This window comes from Lepisosteus oculatus, unplaced genomic scaffold (assembly GCF_040954835.1).
Source record: "Lepisosteus oculatus isolate fLepOcu1 unplaced genomic scaffold, fLepOcu1.hap2 HAP2_SCAFFOLD_62, whole genome shotgun sequence".
Lineage (NCBI taxonomy): Eukaryota > Metazoa > Chordata > Actinopteri > Semionotiformes > Lepisosteidae > Lepisosteus > Lepisosteus oculatus.
Window position 1 is genome coordinate 550,719 of NW_027168171.1, and position 18,605 is coordinate 569,323.

Below are 18,605 nucleotides of genomic sequence, written 5' to 3' on the forward strand. Positions count from 1 at the left end.
TTACCGATTTCATTCATTGAGCACGGATACAATAGAGGTACAGCCATTCACTGTTTGACATGTCTGCACTGGTACAGAACCGAGCAATCAGAAAACGGGTGAAACTGTCTTTAGACTCAGCATACAGTACCGAGGCCCCCCATGACCAAATAAAGGCTAACCTCGATAATCAGCCTAAAGAACGCAGACTACAGCAAAACAACCGACTTTGAAAAGGGAATGAACGTCCGGAAGGAGTAGTGGAACTAGCTTGAGATGCTTCTCCGGACCCCTAACTAAAAGCCAGCGAGAACCAGCAGCGGCGTCCACTCCTGTCGAACCGGGATCCTTCCGCAGCCACGCAGCTCGTGGTGTCCTAACCCTCCTGTATCTGATTTTGGACCAAGCACATCAGGGGAGAGCGCGAACGCAGTCCCCCACTACCAGAAATTATGCAGTCGAGATTCCCACATTTGGGGAATTCGCAGGGGTCAGCACAGCCGGAGTGCAATGGCCGAGCCTCGCCCTGGGTGAACCTCCTTCTTGATCAAGGTATCTCCCCTGCCAGGTAAGTATGAGTTAAACAGGCCCCTGCAAGCGGCCCGCACCCACAGCACAAATCGCGCAGCCTAGGCCACCTCCTCGCCCCGCACGCCACCGCCTCCTGCTGGGCCCACTCTTTCACACACTCACACGCCACACTAACACTCAAAAGTGTGGGCAAAACGAGAAAACGAGCGCGCCGTTTCCTACACATCTGCAGTCGCCGTTGCGCATTCGCAGCATGTCCCGGGATGCAATTCGGCCTCATTTGCATAACTCCAGACCGGCAGATCGCCACGCAAGCTCGCGACGTGCGCCTGCCACACACCGAACAAACCTTTTCAGCAATTTCCAAAAAAACGGGCCTGCTCGCCTGCCCACAAGGCTCCGTCTCTTACCTGCTCTCCAGAGCCTGCTGCCTTCTGTGCTTTTCTCTCGGCACCGCTGCAGTGCACACAACTCCTGCAGCGGGAGGGGGGGAGAAATTTCCCGCGCTCCGCCGCAGGGAAGGCTCGCTCCGTGCGCACACGTCCTTTCGATGCCAGTCCAACAAGTGCTCCGCATTAGCTGCGTCGGGGCTCCGGCGTGTCGCACCTCACCTCACCTCGCACTGCCCCCTCCTTGAATGTCTGCCGCTGGGCATGCCCCGCTCTCCTCCGCCTTATCTTATCGCGTGTGAGCACCGACAATGGCCACAATGCCGGGGAATGGCACCTGTAAAGTGTTAATTGGTGCACAGGAACAGCCCGTCTCGTCTCGGGGGGGCAGGCTTCAGAGACAATACAGCAAACACAGCGGGGCGGGGGAAGAAGACGACACCACACATGCGGGTACATTCAGCTCCGGCGGGAACGAGACATTTGTCGGTCTTTTCAAGTGCCGAGAGCCGAGCAATCCTTCACTTGTATCGTTTCTCCCCGGTGACTAGATCTGGCCCTGCGACTCTCGACTGGGCTCACCCCCGGGGCAGCCCAGCAGGTGTGAGCCTGGCCGGCACCCGGGTGGGAGATTCCACCCCGGAAAAGCTCCGGTTGCTGCTGCTCCTGCAAGAGGTGTGACTGGGACCAGTAGGGAGCGCTCACCCTGCGGGCTGTGTGGCTCTCTTACGCCCCAGCCTCCTGATGGCGACACTCTGCTGCACAAACAGGCGCCGTCCTTCGGGGGAGGCGTCAAACCGAGGTCCCGACCCTCCTTGGCCATTAGGAAACCCCAGGGCGTCTCTCAAAAAGAGACGCCAGGGTTGTCCCTCTGGTGTTAGTGCTCCCCTTTACCCATCAGTCGGGGTCTCCTCCTAATCCCCGTCTCACCTGTAACAATCAATGACGAGGCCCCCCTGTCCGTGAGATTTAGTACTCGCGCAAGAGACCGGGGGCAGAGCGCGAACGCGGTCCCCCGCCCCCCACAAAGTGCGCGCTCCGGGTTCCCTCTCGGGGCCCTGCAACACAGCGGAAGGGCAGCGAGAAGGAGCCTCTTGCTCTGACGCCGCAAGGCCACAAGAGGGCGGAGGCGCCGCGCGCCCGGCCGACGTGTTGGACCGGTGCGCTTTACGTGCTGAAATAAACACGCAAAAGCCCCGAAATGTTTCCAGAGTGCTGTGCACTGGAGGTTTTTGTCTGGTGAAGACTTGCCTGGTGCTCCTCCGTGCAGATTGTTTGTCCTCCTCCAGTGCGGGACGAGCCAACACAAGGGAGCGCATTCACCAACATCCAGGCACGCAATGCGATTTGGAAAGCAGCTCCTTTCCAAAGAGTTGCACACGAACGATCCTTCAGTCCCGCTCGGGGGGCACGGAACCCCCGCCACACACAGCTTCAAGTAGCGAGTCAGGCGCTGGGGCTTTCGCTTACAGCCACACCACCCTGAATACGCCTGATCTCGTCTGATCTTGGAAGCTAAGCAGCATCGGGCCTGGTTAGTACTTGGATGGGAGACTGCCTGGGAATACCAGGTGCTGTAAACTTTTGCTCTCCCGGCCAGCAGGGGTCGCCGTTGGTGCCGTAGGCTTTGGGAGGAAAACCTGCAGGATGGAAAGGTGATCTATAGCCTCATCTCTAGAGATGTTTTGTTGCTGTGGCATGTGTGTGACCCATATTCAAAAAAAAAAACCCGTCTGTAAAACGAATATCGAAGCTGCCTCTAAATCTGCAAATGAAGATGAGTCGATAAACCACTCGTTTTTCGTATAACTAGACATATATTCATTTGCTACCGATTTCATTCATTGAGCACGGATACAATAGAGGTACAGCCATTCACTGTTTGACATGTCTGCACTGGTACAGAACCGAGCAATCAGAAAACGGGTGAAACTGTCTTTAGACTCAGCATACAGTACCGAGGCCCCCCATGACCAAATAAAGGCTAACCTCGATAATCAGCCTAAAGAACGCAGACTACAGCAAAACGACTGACTTTGAAAAGGGAATGAACGTCCGGAAGGAGTAGTGGAACTAGCTTGAGATGCTTCTCCGGACCCCTAACTAAAAGCCAGCGAGAACCAGCAGCGGCGTCCACTCCTGTCGAACCGGGATCCTTCCGCAGCCACGCAGCTCGTGGTGTCCTAACCTTCCTGTATCTGATTTTGGACCAAGCACATCAGGGGAGAGCGCGAACGCAGTCCCCCACTACCAGAAATTATGCAGTCGAGATTCCCACATTTGGGGAATTCGCAGGGGTCAGCACAGCCGGAGTGCAATGGCCGAGCCTCGCCCTGGGTGAACCGATTTCGATTTTTAAGAACTTTATTTTCTTTTCACAAAAAAATACAGGAAATCACAAATCAGAAAGCTTTACATTAATATACATACTTAAAACAGTATATATGATCACATCTCATTACATTTTGACACGGTAACAGTTACATAGCAACAATTTACTTTTTTTCTGGTGCAAATCACATTCTTTATTTAAACATGATAATGTTTTTCACAGTTTCTTGAGATACTGTCCAATTCCCTCTATTTCCCACAGATTTTCTGCTTCCTCCCTCCCTTCTCTCCACAGATCTCTGAGGTAATAGTTCTCTCGGGTGATGAACAGGGCCAGGCTACCTGCTGCCTTGACTGGGACCTCGATGCCTTTGAACAGCCCCATGTTCCTCACTCTCCACAGGGCGTCTTTCCCACTGTTCACCACGGCCCAGATCCTGTCAAACACGTCAGGAGGAAGTTTGACAGGAGAGATGCCGTATATGATGAAAGCAGCGGTCAGGGTAAATTGGGGCGAGAGAGCCTGCAACCAATCTTCAAACTGTGCCCAGAAGGCCTTAGCAAAAAAGCAGGACCACAGGAGATGGGTCACAGTCTCCTCCTCGCCGCAGCCCACCCTAACGCAGCGAGGGCTGGGGGTGAGGCCCCTACGGTACAAGAAAGTTCGTACCGGTAAGCACTGGTGGACGACACTCCAGGCTAAATCTCTGTGAATGTTGCACAGAAATTTAGAGGATGTGTGTTTCCACACCTTCCTTGTTTGGGCTGATGTTAAAATGCCCACAGGGGTCTGCCTATTGTTCTGGGGTGCTACGAAATCTTCCAGTTTTTGGACGCTGACATCTCGGAGGGGAATATGGCCAATTGGGTGAGATCTTAGAAAACTTTTAACTGTCCCATAAATTGCAGGGCATGTGTCAGAGAGTGGGACGTCCAGCTTGGGTCTGACACCCCACACTCTGAACACCTCCCTACCTACCCAGAGCCTGGAAAAATAAGTCCAGGTACGCGCTGCAGGTGCTGTTGCAAAGCCTCTCAGCACAGAGGCCAGGAAAATGCACAGCAGCTTCGTAGCAATATCTGGGACAGACTTCCCCCCTGAGGGTAGCGGCCTGTACATTATTTCCCTTCTGAGTCTTTCCTGCTTCCCACCCCATAGAAATTGAAACATCAATCTCCTCAGCACCGCCGCAACACGGTGTGGGATTGGGAAGGTAGAAGCCAGAAAATTCAAGACAGGCAAGAGCTCGGCTTTGATGACCAGCACCTTCCCTGTCATGGTGAGGTCTCGGTCCTTCCATTGCATCAGTTTTTTGTTTAAGATTGGCAATTTGTTCTGCCAATTTACTGTTCCCATCTCTTCTCCAAAATACACCCCCAGGACCTTAATTCTCTTCTCTTGCAGCCTGAGATCATGTCCTTCTTTTGGCTCCCTCCAGTTCTGATAAAAAATCTCACTCTTAGATGTGTTAATTTTTGCAGAGGAAGCCAAAGAGAACCGATCACAGCACTGCAGAGCTCTGCTAATTGAGGCATTGTCAGAGAGGAGCAGGGTGACGTCATCCATGTATAGAGACGTCTTTACCTCTCCTCCCCCACTTCCAGGCACTGGTATCCCATTAATGGCCTGATCCTGGCGCAAGGCACAGGCTAAGGGCTCCATAGCCAAAACGAATAACAAGGGGGATAATGGGCAGCCCTGCCTCACCCCTGAACAGACTTCAAAGGTGCGTGATCTATTGCCATTAACCATGACTCTGCTGTTGCTACCTGTGTACAGCAGGTTAATCCACTTTCTCATGATGGGGCCAAACTTCATGTGCTCAAGTACCGATGTTAAGTACTGCCGGTTTAGGCGGTCAAAGGCCTTTTCTAGGTCTACACCTAAAATGCACAGAGGGAGGGAGCGATCCTCAGAGTACAGACAGACATCCCTCAACAAGGCCAGGTTGTCACTCATCAGGCGTCCTGCTATCCCACAAGTCTGTTCTTTCCCTACCAGTGAGGCCACTACATTTTGTAGGCGCAGGAAAAGGGCTTTGGACAGGATCTTAGTGTCCACGCCTAACAGGCTGAGGGGTCTCCAGTTCTTTATGTCATTTTTTGCTCCTTTCTTAAACAAGAGAGAGATAGTGCCTTCTCTTAAGGAGTCAGGCAGCAATTCTGTCTTGTAGCTTTCCTCGAATAGGAGCAGTAGCGGATCCTGAAGCAGATCCCAAAAGGTGCAATAAAATTCTTTAGGGAGCCCGTCAGCACCCGGAGTTTTCCCCTTCTGTAAGCTCTCCATAGCCTGTCTCAGCTCTTCTACTGTCAAATCCCTCTCAAGTACTTCCCTATCTTCTTCACTCAAAATGTTTTCTAGCTTTGAGGTAAAAAAATGAATATCTTCATCCTTTACCTCTGTAGAGCTGTACAGTCTTGAGTAGAAGGCCTCGGTGCAGGAGAGGATAGCACTCGGCTCTGTTCTCTCTCGTCCCTCCTCATCAACTACACTTTCCATGACAGTCTTGGAGCCTACCACTTTCCTGAAAAAGAAGCGAGTACACTTCTCATTTTCTTCCAAGAACTGCACTCTGCTTCTTAACAGCACTCCTCGACTACTTTCTTCGGCTATGCTCCGGATGTCCTTTTTTAAAAGGGCGATATCCTCGAGCACATCGAAGCCACTGTGCAGCATCGTGTAGAGACGCTGCAGCTGCCTCTGTTTCCTGGCTAGCACTCCTCTCCGTCTGGCAGCAGCCTTCCTTCCCTCAGCCATGAAAAAGGCCTTTGTCCTCACCTTCACCTCCTCCCACCACTCTCCTACTGACCCGTACAGACACTGCAAGGACAGCCACTGTGATAGTTTCTCCTTGTAGCGGGATACTACCCCCTCGTTCTCTAGCAGCTTTGTGTTGAGTTTCCAGAGGCCTGGGCCAAAGACAGTCCCGCCCTGGAGTTCCACTCTACACCCTAAAGCCTGATGATCTGAGAAGAAGACAGGCTGAAGAGTGACCCCAACAACTTTCACTCTCTCTGAGACAAAGCAATAGTCAATTCTGGAGCTGCTATTCCTCCCTGACCATGTATATCCTGCTGTTGTGGGATATATACATCTATATGTGTCTGAGAGTTTAAAGTCTTGAACTAAGTTTTGCAGGGCCAGTGAGCTGGAATCCAATTTTATCGGCGAGCTAGACTGCCTGTCTGTGTGCTCTAAGATACAATTAAAATCCCCTCCCACTATCACGTCTGTGCTGCATAACAATAGGGGGGAGAGTGCCTTGAGTAGCTCCACCCTTCCTCCTACATCAGTAGGGCAATACACATTGATTAGCCGCAGGTTAACGGTCCCCCATTCCACATCCACACACAGCAACCTGCCATCTATGACCCTCTGAATACTTTTCAATTTGAATGCCCATCCTTTGAAAAGAATGGCCACGCCAGAGGCTCTGTTGTTATTGTCCCCTGACCAAACAGAAGGCCCTTTATCCCACCTATCTTCAAAACTTTTATACCTCTCTTGATAGGCTAAAGCACACTCCTGCAACATCAACACATCTCCCTCTCTCTGCTGGAGGTAATCAAAGACAGACTGGCATTTAACTCTGTCATTGATACCTCTTGTGTTAAGAGAAATTATGTTAAGAGCCATATTACATAAGAAAGTGGAACCAGTCTTTACAAAACACATTTCTCTTCGGTCTCACCTGTTACCTTTTTCTTTTTCTTTTTCTTCTTACCAATTTCCTGCCAGCCATCCTCTGAATGAGCCTTCATCAGGGTGGCAGCAGTAAAAGCGTTCACAGAGTCCATTTCAAGGAAGGGGGTAGAGGGAGGGGTGGAGAGGTTCCAGCTGTCCCCATCGCCATGCTCTCCTTCCTCCTCGCTCGGGGAGAAAACAGAGTCATTTTTTCTTTTCCTCAAGTCCAGCTCCTGGGAGCACTGAGGGGAAAGGGGTGCAGCCGATGCACCAGTCTCCTCTTCCCCCTCACCCACCAGCTGCTGCAGATCCTCCGTGATGGACTGGATGGAGGAGAGGAGGGCATCTGTAGCACTTGCAGAGTCTGAGAAAAGCAGCTCCGCTGAATCCTGGGTATCCTCGCTGGACCCGCTCCACCGGGGGGCCCCACACTGGCCCTCGTTCTGAGGAGCAGGAGTGGGGGAGGGGTCCTCGCTGTTCTCGGGGGTTTTCAAACCCTCGTGCTTGTCTGGTGCAGTCTGCGGTTGTGGGGGCGTAGTGGATTTCTCTTCCACCAGCCCCGGAGCCACAGCAGGACTGATCCTGGCTGGAGGCTGAGAGTCTTTGTCCAACAAGGGTTCTTTGTTTGACTTGTTGTTTGCTTTGGATTTTCGGGCCGGTTTGGCTGAAACAAGCACTGCCTCATCCTTTCTCATTTTGAGTTTATTGGCGTAGGCGTGAGGGCAGTTCTTAAAAACGTGTCCTTCCGAGCCACATAAATTGCACTTTGGCAGCATTGAACAGTCAGAGGCTAAATGTCCCTGTTTGCCACAGGTCTTGCAGCATTTCACAGTGCAGGACGATGCCAGGTGTCCCACAGCACCACAGCGCCGACACACCTTTGGTTGTCCCACATAAAACACATAGCCATTGCAGGCGCCCAGCCGGATTGTAGAGGGCAGGTGCCTTAAGCCTCCATTTACGCTGTCCGGTAGCAAGCGAACCTCGAATTTCCTTGCTCCTGTTTTTATACCATCAACATCTCTAACCTCAGTTCCATGGTGGACGGTGCAGTACTGGTTAAGCCAGGTGTGAATGTCCTCCGTCTTTGCCAGTTCCGAGAACATAACAACATGCACCGTTTTCCTCTCTCTCTGTGTCAGAGGCTGCAAGTTGATCTTCTCAAGTGCAGGAACTTTGCCTCTTTTTGCCTCAAACACATCCACGCATTGTTCAAACAGAGGATAGGTAGCAAATACAACCTCAAATGCTTTCTGACCTGGGAGAGCGAAGATGAAATCCAAGTGCCGAGGTTCAAAGCCAAGTTCCTTCTGTAACACTTTTCTGCTGAACTGCATACGATCCATGAAGAGGTCATCCAAGAGCTCAAAACGTACAGCATTCTTACGGGATCCAAAGGTTGCCATTTCAAAAACCGCAAATCGAACACTGCTTCCAACAAAAGAAAAACAATCCAACTACTCCACCTACAGGCTGATCAAGGTATCTCCCCTGCCAGGTAAGTATGAGTTAAACAGGCCCCTGCAAGCGGCCCGCACCCACAGCACAAATCGCGCAGCCTAGGCCACCTCCTCGCCCCGCACGCCACCGCCTCCTGCTGGGCCCACTCTTTCACACACTCACACGCCACACTAACACTCAAAAGTGTGGGCAAAACGAGAAAACGAGCGCGCCGTTTCCTACACATCTGCAGTCGCCGTTGCGCATTCGCAGCATGTCCCGGGATGCAATTCGGCCTCATTTGCATAACTCCAGACCGGCAGATCGCCACGCAAGCTCGCGACGTGCGCCTGCCACACACCGAACAAACCTTTTCAGCAATTTCCAAAAAAACGGGCCTGCTCGCCTGCCCACAAGGCTCCGTCTCTTACCTGCTCTCCAGAGCCTGCTGCCTTCTGTGCTTTTCTCTCGGCACCGCTGCAGTGCACACAACTCCTGCAGCGGGAGGGGGGGAGAAATTTCCCGCACTCCGCCGCAGGGAAGGCTCGCTCCGTGCGCACACGTCCTTTCGATGCCAGTCCAACAAGTGCTCCGCATTAGCTGCGTCGGGGCTCCGGCGTGTCGCACCTCACCTCACCTCGCACTGCCCCCTCCTTGAATGTCTGCCGCTGGGCATGCCCCGCTCTCCTCCGCCTTATCTTATCGCGTGTGAGCACCGACAATGGCCACAATGCCGGGGAATGGCACCTGTAAAGTGTTAATTGGGGCACAGGAACAGCCCGTCTCGTCTCGGGGGGGCCGGCTTCAGAGACAATACAGCAAACACAGCGGGGCGGGGAAAGAAGACGACACCACACATGCGGGTACATTCAGCTCCGGCGGGAACGAGACATTTGTCGGTCTTTTCAAGTACCGAGAGCCGAGCAATCCTTCACTTGTATCGTTTCTCCCCGGTGACTAGATCTGGCCCTGCGACTCTCGACTGGGCTCACCCCCGGGGCAGCCCAGCAGGTGTGAGCCTGGCCAGCACCCGGATGGGAGATTCCACCCCGGAAAAGCTCCGGTTGCTGCTGCTCCTGCAAGAGGTGTGACTGGGACCAGTAGGGAGCGCTCACCCTGCGGGCTGTGTGGCTCTCTTACGCCCCAGCCTCCTGATGGCGACACTCTGCTGCACAAAAAGGCGCCGTCCTTCGGGGGAGGCGTCAAACCGAGGTCCCGACCCTCCTTGGCCATTAGGAAACCCCAGGGCGTCTCTCAAAAAGAGACGCCGGGGGTGTCCCTCTGGTGTTAGTGCTCCCCTTTACCCATCAGTCGGGGTCTCCTCCTAATCCCCGTCTCACCTGTAACAATCAATGACGAGGCCCCCCTGTCCGTGAGATTTAGTACTCGCGCAAGAGACCGGGGGCAGAGCGCGAACGCGGTCCCCCGCCCCCCACAAAGTGCGCGCTCCGGACTAATGACTGAACGAGCCTGGTGAATACTCATCACGTGGCACAATGAGAGCGTGCAGTCAGCTGTCCAAGGCAGCAACCTCATTGCTCGTTCAAAAGAACACGTACTGAAAACTCATCACCACTATGTCGTAAATGAGCACCGCGATCGCTTGTTGTCATGCGTCCTTACTTGGGAAATGCAGAAGCAAAAACTGCCCTCTCTCAGCCACCGAAACGTGTGCGGCTCGCCTTGCACTCTCTGCGCCTCGCATATTTATGGAGCTGTCTGCTCTTCTTTCTGTTGAAGTACGCAAGTTACGGGGCGTACTGCACACTATGATGTGCTCAATGACAGCTTTCAAGATTTGAAAACTATGAGCTTCATTGCTCAAGTCGAACGAATGTGGTTGTTACGCAATTGATGATCAAACGCACATATTCTAACGATGCGTGAGAGTATGTTCTAAAGGTCCCTGGCTCGATCCCGGGTTTCGGCATTTTGTTTCATCGCGCCCTTTGTTTCTCTCTCCAGCGCCCTCTGCCTAAAGTGACGCGTCCCTTTCTCAGCCCGAAACGCAAGCGAGACACCAGCAACAGTCCCTACAGGTTTCCATAGTGTAGCGGCTATCACGTTTGCCTAACACGCGAAAGGTCCCTGGTTCGAGACTGGGTGCAAACAGCTTCTTCTTGCACGCTCCTGCACTTCACAGAGGTCTTGAACCACCAGTCATTTGTTCCCAATGTATTTCCGGTGCCTTCATGCACTCTTGTACCAAACACATGTTTTTTCTGTACCTGGAGCCGATCATTTGCAATTGGGCTGTGCCGACAGACCAAGACGAGCTCTGTCGGCTCAAAAGCAGCGCAACACCTGCGAGAACAACAGAAAGATTAGCATCCAGCGGGGGCTTCTTAGTGAGCCCAAGATCTAATCAAGAATCGACTCCAGAAACAGGGCTTGGCGCATTGTTCCATACTCCGACCACTCTTGGTGTAAACAGGTCCCTCCTGGTCTCTGCATGAAATGCACTTTCCTGCGTTTGCTTTGGTGTAACTGGCTTCCCATGCATGGGCGAATGTGAAGAAGATCCTTAGTAAGTCATTGAAGAAACCCGAGAAGAGGTCGGAGTGGTCTCTGTCGTTCATCAACGATCCAGTCAGGCAGTACTCCTCTGTAAAGCGCCGTTCGTTCACATCAATTGGCTTTTTTTTGCCTTCATTCGTGCAAGTAGTAAAAGCAGACGCCCCTATTCTGCCGTGACCCGGATTCGAACCGGGGTTGTTGCGGCCACAACGCAAAGTACTGACCACTATACGATCACGGCGAGTTACCGATACACACGTGGCAGGGCGGAAAAGGCTGTGCTCTCTTCGTGTGACATAATTCGGGAAAGTCCTGACGTTGCATTTCAACTGAGCCCCAGTATACATCGACCCTTCGACACTCTGAGTGACAACTCTCTTGCGTGTTTTCTCATATTTATGTAGTTTGCTTGCATGATGCCCGGAACAGCAGGGTTGTGCACTCCCATATGGTCTAGCGGTTAGGATTCCTGGTTTTCACCCAGGCGGCCCGGGTTCGACTCCCGGTATGGGAACGTGTCACTTTTGCCTCCTGCTTTCCAAAAGATCAGCACTGTGTACGAAGGAGCCGCATTAAAACTACTCAACGTGCAAAACGTGCGAAAAGAGGGGGCGCTTGTTTCCAGCCGAAACTTCTCGCGTGTGAGACGAGCTGACCATCGCTGCAGGAGGTGGGAGGGTCACTCTGGTAGACAGGGCTGACCTTCGGCAATAGGATTTATACTCTCCAAGATGATATTTGCACTTTCTGGAGAGGCGATTTTCTCCACTTCAGTAGCCCGATTTCGTCGATTGCGTGGAGAGGGCTGTAGAATGTGGCGCCGTCTTTCCTGCTCCATCCATGACAGGCGTGCTGGTCTCTGGAGAGAGAGCACGGTCCATCAGCGCACCCCAATAAAGGCACTGGAAGCAGCTGAATCGCATTGGCGAAGCTCAGCGCTGGGCCGCTGGGCACATCTGACCACAGTTTCCGTAGTGTAGTGGTTATCACGTTCGCCTCACACGCGAAAGATCCCCGGATCGAAACCGGGCGGAAACAGACCAGACTTCTTCTGTCGTCACGCACAAAAGGGGATTGGGGATTCGCCTAGTGCTGTGATCGAACAGACCCACTCACCTCTTAGTGTGGCGGGATCTGCACAGTGCATGTCGCAGCGCATCCTGCTTTCACTTCAATGCGCGTCCTGATGTACCCCGGTCTCCCGCGTGACAGGTGGGGACAGGTGACAGGTCCTGTACTAACGAGGAAGACATCGCTCTCCGACCCCCGGCATTGTATCCCGACCCACCGTGCTGGAAGCCGACTCGTGCTGTGATTCCTTTACGGAGCAGAAATGACAACCGAGGAGCCAAGAGATCATTTCAGCATTTCGCGTCTGAACGGAAAACACAAACGACCAACTCGGAATGACTTGCCTTTGACGCTTATATACCTCTTAGTGTGGCAGGATCTGCACAGTGCATGTCGCAGCGCTCCCTGCTTTCACTTCAATGTGCTTCCTGATGTCGAGTCGTGTGCCGTGCGGAGGCTCTGAAAGCGAGAGCAATGAAAAGGTGCACGACACTGTGAAATAAACATAAATAAACGCATATATAACGTCGAAAACACATCTAACACTAGGAGTATACAGCACTCTGCACAGTGTACGAAGTAAATTATTTTCGCAGTAATTAATTATATTTACTATATTTATTATACACGTGTAAATTAATTACTGCGAAAATAATTTACTTCGTACACTGTGCAGAATCCCGTATACTCCTAGTGTTAGATGTGTTTTCGACGTTATATATGCATTTATTAATGTCGTCGATTTTACGGTTGCAATTCGACGTTGATTATACGTCGAGGCGACGTATATATACGTATAGCCGTATTTTCGCCGTGAATATACGTATATTCGACGAATCAATGCCCACAGCTTGGCATACAAGGGTTTTGCGGAGGGGTCTTGCCACCTGCCTGAAAAAAAAACAGTAAAATGTTTGAGTGCCTATAGAGTTTCTATTTTTATTTTCTTGAGAAAAGTTGATACCATTTCCTGGAAACCCCGTCCCCCATCAGTGCGCGGTGCCCGGGGAAAAATCTGTAGGGGGGCGTCTGAAATTCTGAGCGGGGGTGATATTTCGGTTGAAACGGAGCTGTACGGTGCAGCTACCCAAATGAAATCTCGCAGCTATGCCATTAATTAGTGCTTTATGATAGAAGATATCGACTAGCAATCTGGTATTTGCGATGAAGTTCAGTTTCACATTTTTCGTCACTCTCACTGGAGAGTATTGCCTGGAGCGAAAAGTACCATAAGCGTTCATTTTTGCAGCTACATGGACGTTCTGAATCGTTAAGAAAAAATGTTGTAAAACCAACAGAAAGCACAGACTGCTATAACTAGTCCTAGTTATATAACGATTTTAAGTATAATGATAAACTACTGCAAGGAATCGGTCCACCTGAGCAAACAGGATCGTAATGTTGACACTCAATAACGACACTGATATGTGCAGTTCCTGGACGGATAGCCCTCCTGCCCATCAAACAGACTGAGTGACTGTTCGTGTCATTTAGTGTTGTCTGACCATTGACAAAGTACAACTATTTTTTTAGGGCGCAAATTAAGTTAGGTAAATCTTTTTGCCCAAAACTGAAGGGGCAACATTCCCCCCTCCCCCCGTGATGCCAGGCCTGTCCCCATCCTATTCCATAATGTCATTATATATAATACCATACAACAGTGACCGATCCTTACTAACTACATGCGTTAAAATTGCACATCAGCTCATAGCAGGGGGCACATAGCCGCGATGTATTATCAATGTTATATTTCAACCATAATATCGACAACATTAATAAACGCATACGTTGAGAAAATATCGAACCCAGCATATTTTCCGGTTATATACCACAATGCATTGCTAGTATTCGTTGGTCACAATTTTGGACACGTTTTTCAAACGTAGAAGTATATCCGCAAATATCTCAGCAATCCTCTTTTGACGAGTAAGTATGAACAATAATAATACTATCTGAATACATACAGATCTTTCTTAATATTATTTTGATTAAAATAGTACGTGAATAAGCAAAAAATGGCACATAAAATAGTGTGAATGGGGAAGATGACACAAAATCGTTTTGCCGTTTCTCTATTCTTATTCTATGTTGTACTTTCAAACTTTGGGTACTCTTTAATTAGGACAGACTTTATTGCTCAACTGCTATGATGCAAGCCAAATTTTATACATTTATTTCAGTTTTGAGCTTAGTAAACCGTTCACTTTTTAGATTATACTAAAGAAGATATTCATCATCATTTATTTGGGAAGTAATATTATATAATTTTCTCCTAGCTGCGGTGCTGAAGTCCCACCCTACATCAACAGAAAAAGAAATAAAGGAGCATGCAATGTGTTACTTGAAGAATGCATATGAAAGACAGGGGGCCAGGAGATCTGGACACTGAAAATAATAGGTTTTTGGTTCTAACTGTTAGGACAATTAGACAGGGTTTGCAAATAGTGGACAAAAATCATCTTAACTTCCATTGTAATATTTTTTTTTCTTGGAAATATAGAAGTTGTACATTTTAAAATGTATATTTGAATCAAAATGTGGTTTTGAGTTAGTGTGTTAATGTAATTAGTTTTGTGTTTGTCATTACTATACTGTATATTGCCATGTTACCAGAATTTGTAGCTGAAGTTTAAGACTAGTTGTGTTTTTTATGATTATTGCCCATATGTTGATTGTTGATTGATTGTATACAATGTATAATTTGAAATACATATGTTTCAGGTGTGAATGTGTATTTTCAGAATACATTTCTAAATCTAATCATTGGCTTGGTTTACTTGTTTCTACACCTATAAAATCTATCTTTGATGTATAATAGACCTCTACCCATATACGTATAATAGACCTCTAACCATATACGTATAATAGACCTCTAAAGTTATCCGTATAATAGACCTCTAACCATATACGTATAACAGACCTCTAACCATATACGTATAATAGACCTCTAAAGTTATGCGTATAATAGACCTCTAACCATATATGTATAACAGACCTCTAACCATATACGTATAATAGACCTCTAAAGTTATACGTATAATAGACCTCTAACCATATACGTATAACAGACCTCTAACCATATACGTATAATAGACCTCTAAAGTTATACGTATAATAGACCTCTAACCATATACGTATAATAGACCTCTAAAGTTATACGTATAATAGACCTCTAACCATATACGTATAATAGTCCTCTAAAGTTATCCGTATAATAGACCTCTAAAGTTATCCGGAACTCCAACCATATATGTATAATAGTCCTCTAAATTTATCCGTATAATAGAACTCCAACCATTTATGTATAATGAACGTCTAAACATAGACGTATAATTGACGTATAACTTTAGACGTATATTAGAATTTCATTCTAGACGAATTGTAGACCACATTTAGACGTATAAGGTATGCGTTTAATAGACGTTTATTATACGTCTTTTGCCCACTGGGTGGGCTCCAGATGCACATGGAAGCAATCAAGTGTTTCATCCGAGCTGTTTCAAAGACTGCCCAAGAGCTTTCCTTTCACAGAGGCGCAACGATTAATGATGGGGGTGCACCCTTCAATGCGCCTTACGACTCTAGGGAGTGATTGAGACGAATCGTAGCGTGTGCTCATTTCTCTCTATTCCCCGTGTTGCAGTGGTAGGATGACGTAAATTACTGCTTCGACACGTAACGCCATTATAATCACGTGCAGGAGCTGAGGGTTTTAGTTTTGTTTCGTTTTCCATGGCGTTCGTAAGCGCGCAAATCAAAGGCAAGTCCTGCGTCTAACACGAACGTAAATGCTTTTGAAAGTGCAGTGTGGTGCAGCTTGTAAAATCCTTGTCCACATTTGTGGTTTGTTGATGTTTGTTCTGTCTGCCAAAGTTGCATTTTGACATCCGGACGGGGGGACTTTATCATTTGAACGTGAAGCCAGCCTTAAACCCTCTGAGGTGTGTCTGTCTGCCGGCACGTATCTTGTGAAATGTATTTTTTTTTAACGGAGAGCAACTTTAAAAAGGTATCCGCAGCCACCTCGCAGTCCGTGTTTGATTATAGGAGGAATACGGCGGTGGCGGGCTCGCTTTTGTCGTGGTCGAGTGGTTAAGGCGATGGGCTCGAAATGCGTTGGGGACTCCCCGCGCAGGTTCGAAACCTGCCGACTCCGGCGTCTGCCGCATGTCGCCTTGTGCCTGCGCGGCAGAGGCGAAGTGCCGCTTCTCCTTTCCTGGTACTATAACAACGCGAAATCGCTTGGACCTGCTGCCATGGACATCAATTCTTCAGATAACCACACACTTTTCCTTCGCACCTCTGGTGCTCTGCTTATGCCTTTGAAAACCTAATGAATAAAGCTGAAAGAACCGACACGATATGTAGGTGCTGGTAAAGCACGCAGTAAAGAACTGTTAACAGCAAGGGTTTCAGTGGGTTAACTGAGGAGAAGGTGTGATCGCTAATTGTTGACTTTTTATTTGGTGTTAGAAACACTCTTACTGTGCATGACGTGCAACAAATGTAGCCACAGAAATTGCATCACGCTTTCATGTATGCTATTGCAAACACCAACGTTCCCTAGATAGAAAACCGAAATAGCCGTGGGTTTGCTTGCTGGTCTGAAGGATCTCTCTTCGAATCTCTATCATTTGTCAATGGAAGTAAAAGGCGCTGCAATCTGATACGTTCAGAATCAAACCTGCAGCTGTTGTTCGACTTTATTTCTTGACTAATTACAACTGAGTGTCGCATGAGCAGTTACATAAACTTGTCTGGTATATTTGAACACAAATGCCGTTCTTCAATTAAAACTAACAGTACATTGTCAGGGACATTCAGTTCTATACAAACAAGAGACAGACGAGAATATTTCTACCGTTCATGTGGACTACGTGTTGACTTACTGATCGGAATAATTGAAAGGTTCGGGCTCATAACCGATGCAGTGCGTGCTAATTAGAACAGCAACGCTGAGCTCTCAGCACCGTACTGAGCCCAGGTGTTTTTCTAAAGCTGTCAGGTGCAGTTCATTTACATGAAGGAAATCTCTTACTGGGTACGATTACAATGCAGTAAGTAGCACAGACTACGTAGGGAGTTGCCCGATGCGTTTAAAAACGACCCGAGCCAGGCAGGCGTCAAACCTGCAATCTTCTGATCCGTAGTCAGACGTGTTATCCATTGCGCCACTGGCCCTGGTGTGACACTGCAGGACTGTAACCCAGTGAGATCAGCACTGCAACTAGTAAAATATTACCCCCGGTCCATTTTTTTCCAAAAGTGAGAAACACCTGTTTTCTACATTTTGTCTGTTTTAAAACCATATCTCTTTAAACCAAACCAAGACTTTGTCTTTTGCACTGATATTCTGATTCATTTCGATTTCAAAGAAAAAAAAAACATTATCTTCCAAAGCATCATAAAATTGTCGATTCTTCCAGACTCTACTTCTCTCTTGTAGTAGTACAGCAGACCTTTCCAGGTGAGCAGATCACAGAGTCCGAAATGAGCTTCCTCCATCAAGCAAAGTACCTGAACATGACTCTGTCATCATAAAAGCGCCCCTGTAATAAAGAAATTAAATCCGAAATCAAGAGGGCAGTTGCCTACTGAAGTTCAAGAAGTCATCAATTTTAACCTAGCAACACATTAAAGGCTGCATCTATACAAGTACGATTCTAGAAATGCTCACCAGATTACGTTTTAAGAAGGAACTGCGCCTCAGGTTCCGCCAAGATCTTAACTCGGAAGGCAGGATTCAGAGTCTGGAGTGTGGACTGATGGCGCACGGAGGGTCCATATACTGTGGATCCCTCAGTTTTCTTCCGCGTGTTTAAACCGCCAGCGTGTGACTCCCCTGTCCCCGTGACCTCATTGCTCTGCTCTCGCCTCTGTGCAGCTGAGCCCGACTCATGGTAAAGTGGAAAAAAATATGCCCTCAACGTGGGATTTACTCTGGATCGAGGATAGATGTCACCTTTTTATCGTTGAACAGGATGTATGTGATGTGGCGACTAGGTTCAATTTTGTATCCTTTTAAAAGATTAAGGACTGGGGTGAGCGTGATTTACCACCCTTTCAGCTAAGAACCCGACATGAGCACCGTTTAGGCTGCATAGACTCGGTCGTCTAACATTGCTGACTTCTTTTTTTTTGCCAGCCGCTAGCGCTGATTAGCAATGTTTGTATTTCATGTTTTGCAAGTTGCATCCATTTTAAGAAAAACAAGTCGTGTTAAAGACAGGAAATGAATACTTGCATTTAATTAAGTCTAGCTGTAGGCGGTTGTCTGTAAGGACCAGTTCTGTTCGAGAAGACAGAACAAAGAAGGCACCACTGGGATTCGGACTCAGGATCTCCTGTTTAAGAGACAAGCGCTTTAGCCAACTAAGCCACGGCGCCCCGGGAGGGGTGTCCTTTTGCAGCCATTTGGACACACCACTCAGACACATCTGCATTCGGTGTGTGCTCCGCCTGCTCGCTGAGCAAGTTGCCACCTTTACATACAATAGCAACATCGACACCAAGAGAAAGGATGACAAATGGCTTTTATCTGGAACTTTTCATGTCCAAGGAGCTCAATGTGCTTTCTGTGTACAACAGGGCCACTGAACTCCACACTGGCCACTGAAGCACAGCAGTGGCTTGCTGGCTTGACATCTCCCAAGGAAAATGTT

At 48.8% G+C, this 18,605-nt stretch overlaps 5 non-coding genes and 1 pseudogene across 5 annotated transcripts; 3 read left to right on the plus strand and 3 right to left on the minus strand.

The window, feature by feature from the left end:
* Positions 1 to 391: 391 nt before the first annotated feature.
* Positions 392 to 555, minus strand: LOC138231864 (U1 spliceosomal RNA). Its single transcript, XR_011186827.1, has one exon. It is a non-coding gene; the product is annotated as a U1 spliceosomal RNA (small nuclear RNA).
* Positions 556 to 2,363: 1,808 nt separating this feature from the next.
* Positions 2,364 to 2,482, plus strand: LOC138231854 (5S ribosomal RNA; annotated as a pseudogene).
* Positions 2,483 to 3,118: 636 nt separating this feature from the next.
* LOC138231910 (U1 spliceosomal RNA) lies at positions 3,119 to 3,288 on the minus strand. Its single transcript, XR_011186871.1, has one exon. It is a non-coding gene; the product is annotated as a U1 spliceosomal RNA (small nuclear RNA).
* Positions 3,289 to 11,041: 7,753 nt separating this feature from the next.
* On the minus strand, positions 11,042 to 11,113 carry trnah-gug (transfer RNA histidin (anticodon GUG)). Its single transcript has one exon. It is a non-coding gene; the product is annotated as a tRNA-His (tRNA).
* Positions 11,114 to 11,314: 201 nt separating this feature from the next.
* Positions 11,315 to 11,386, plus strand: trnae-uuc (transfer RNA glutamic acid (anticodon UUC)). Its single transcript has one exon. It is a non-coding gene; the product is annotated as a tRNA-Glu (tRNA).
* A 451-nt stretch (positions 11,387 to 11,837) lies between these two features.
* trnav-cac (transfer RNA valine (anticodon CAC)) lies at positions 11,838 to 11,910 on the plus strand. The gene has a single exon. It is a non-coding gene; the product is annotated as a tRNA-Val (tRNA).
* The last annotated feature ends 6,695 nt before the right edge of the window (positions 11,911 to 18,605 follow it).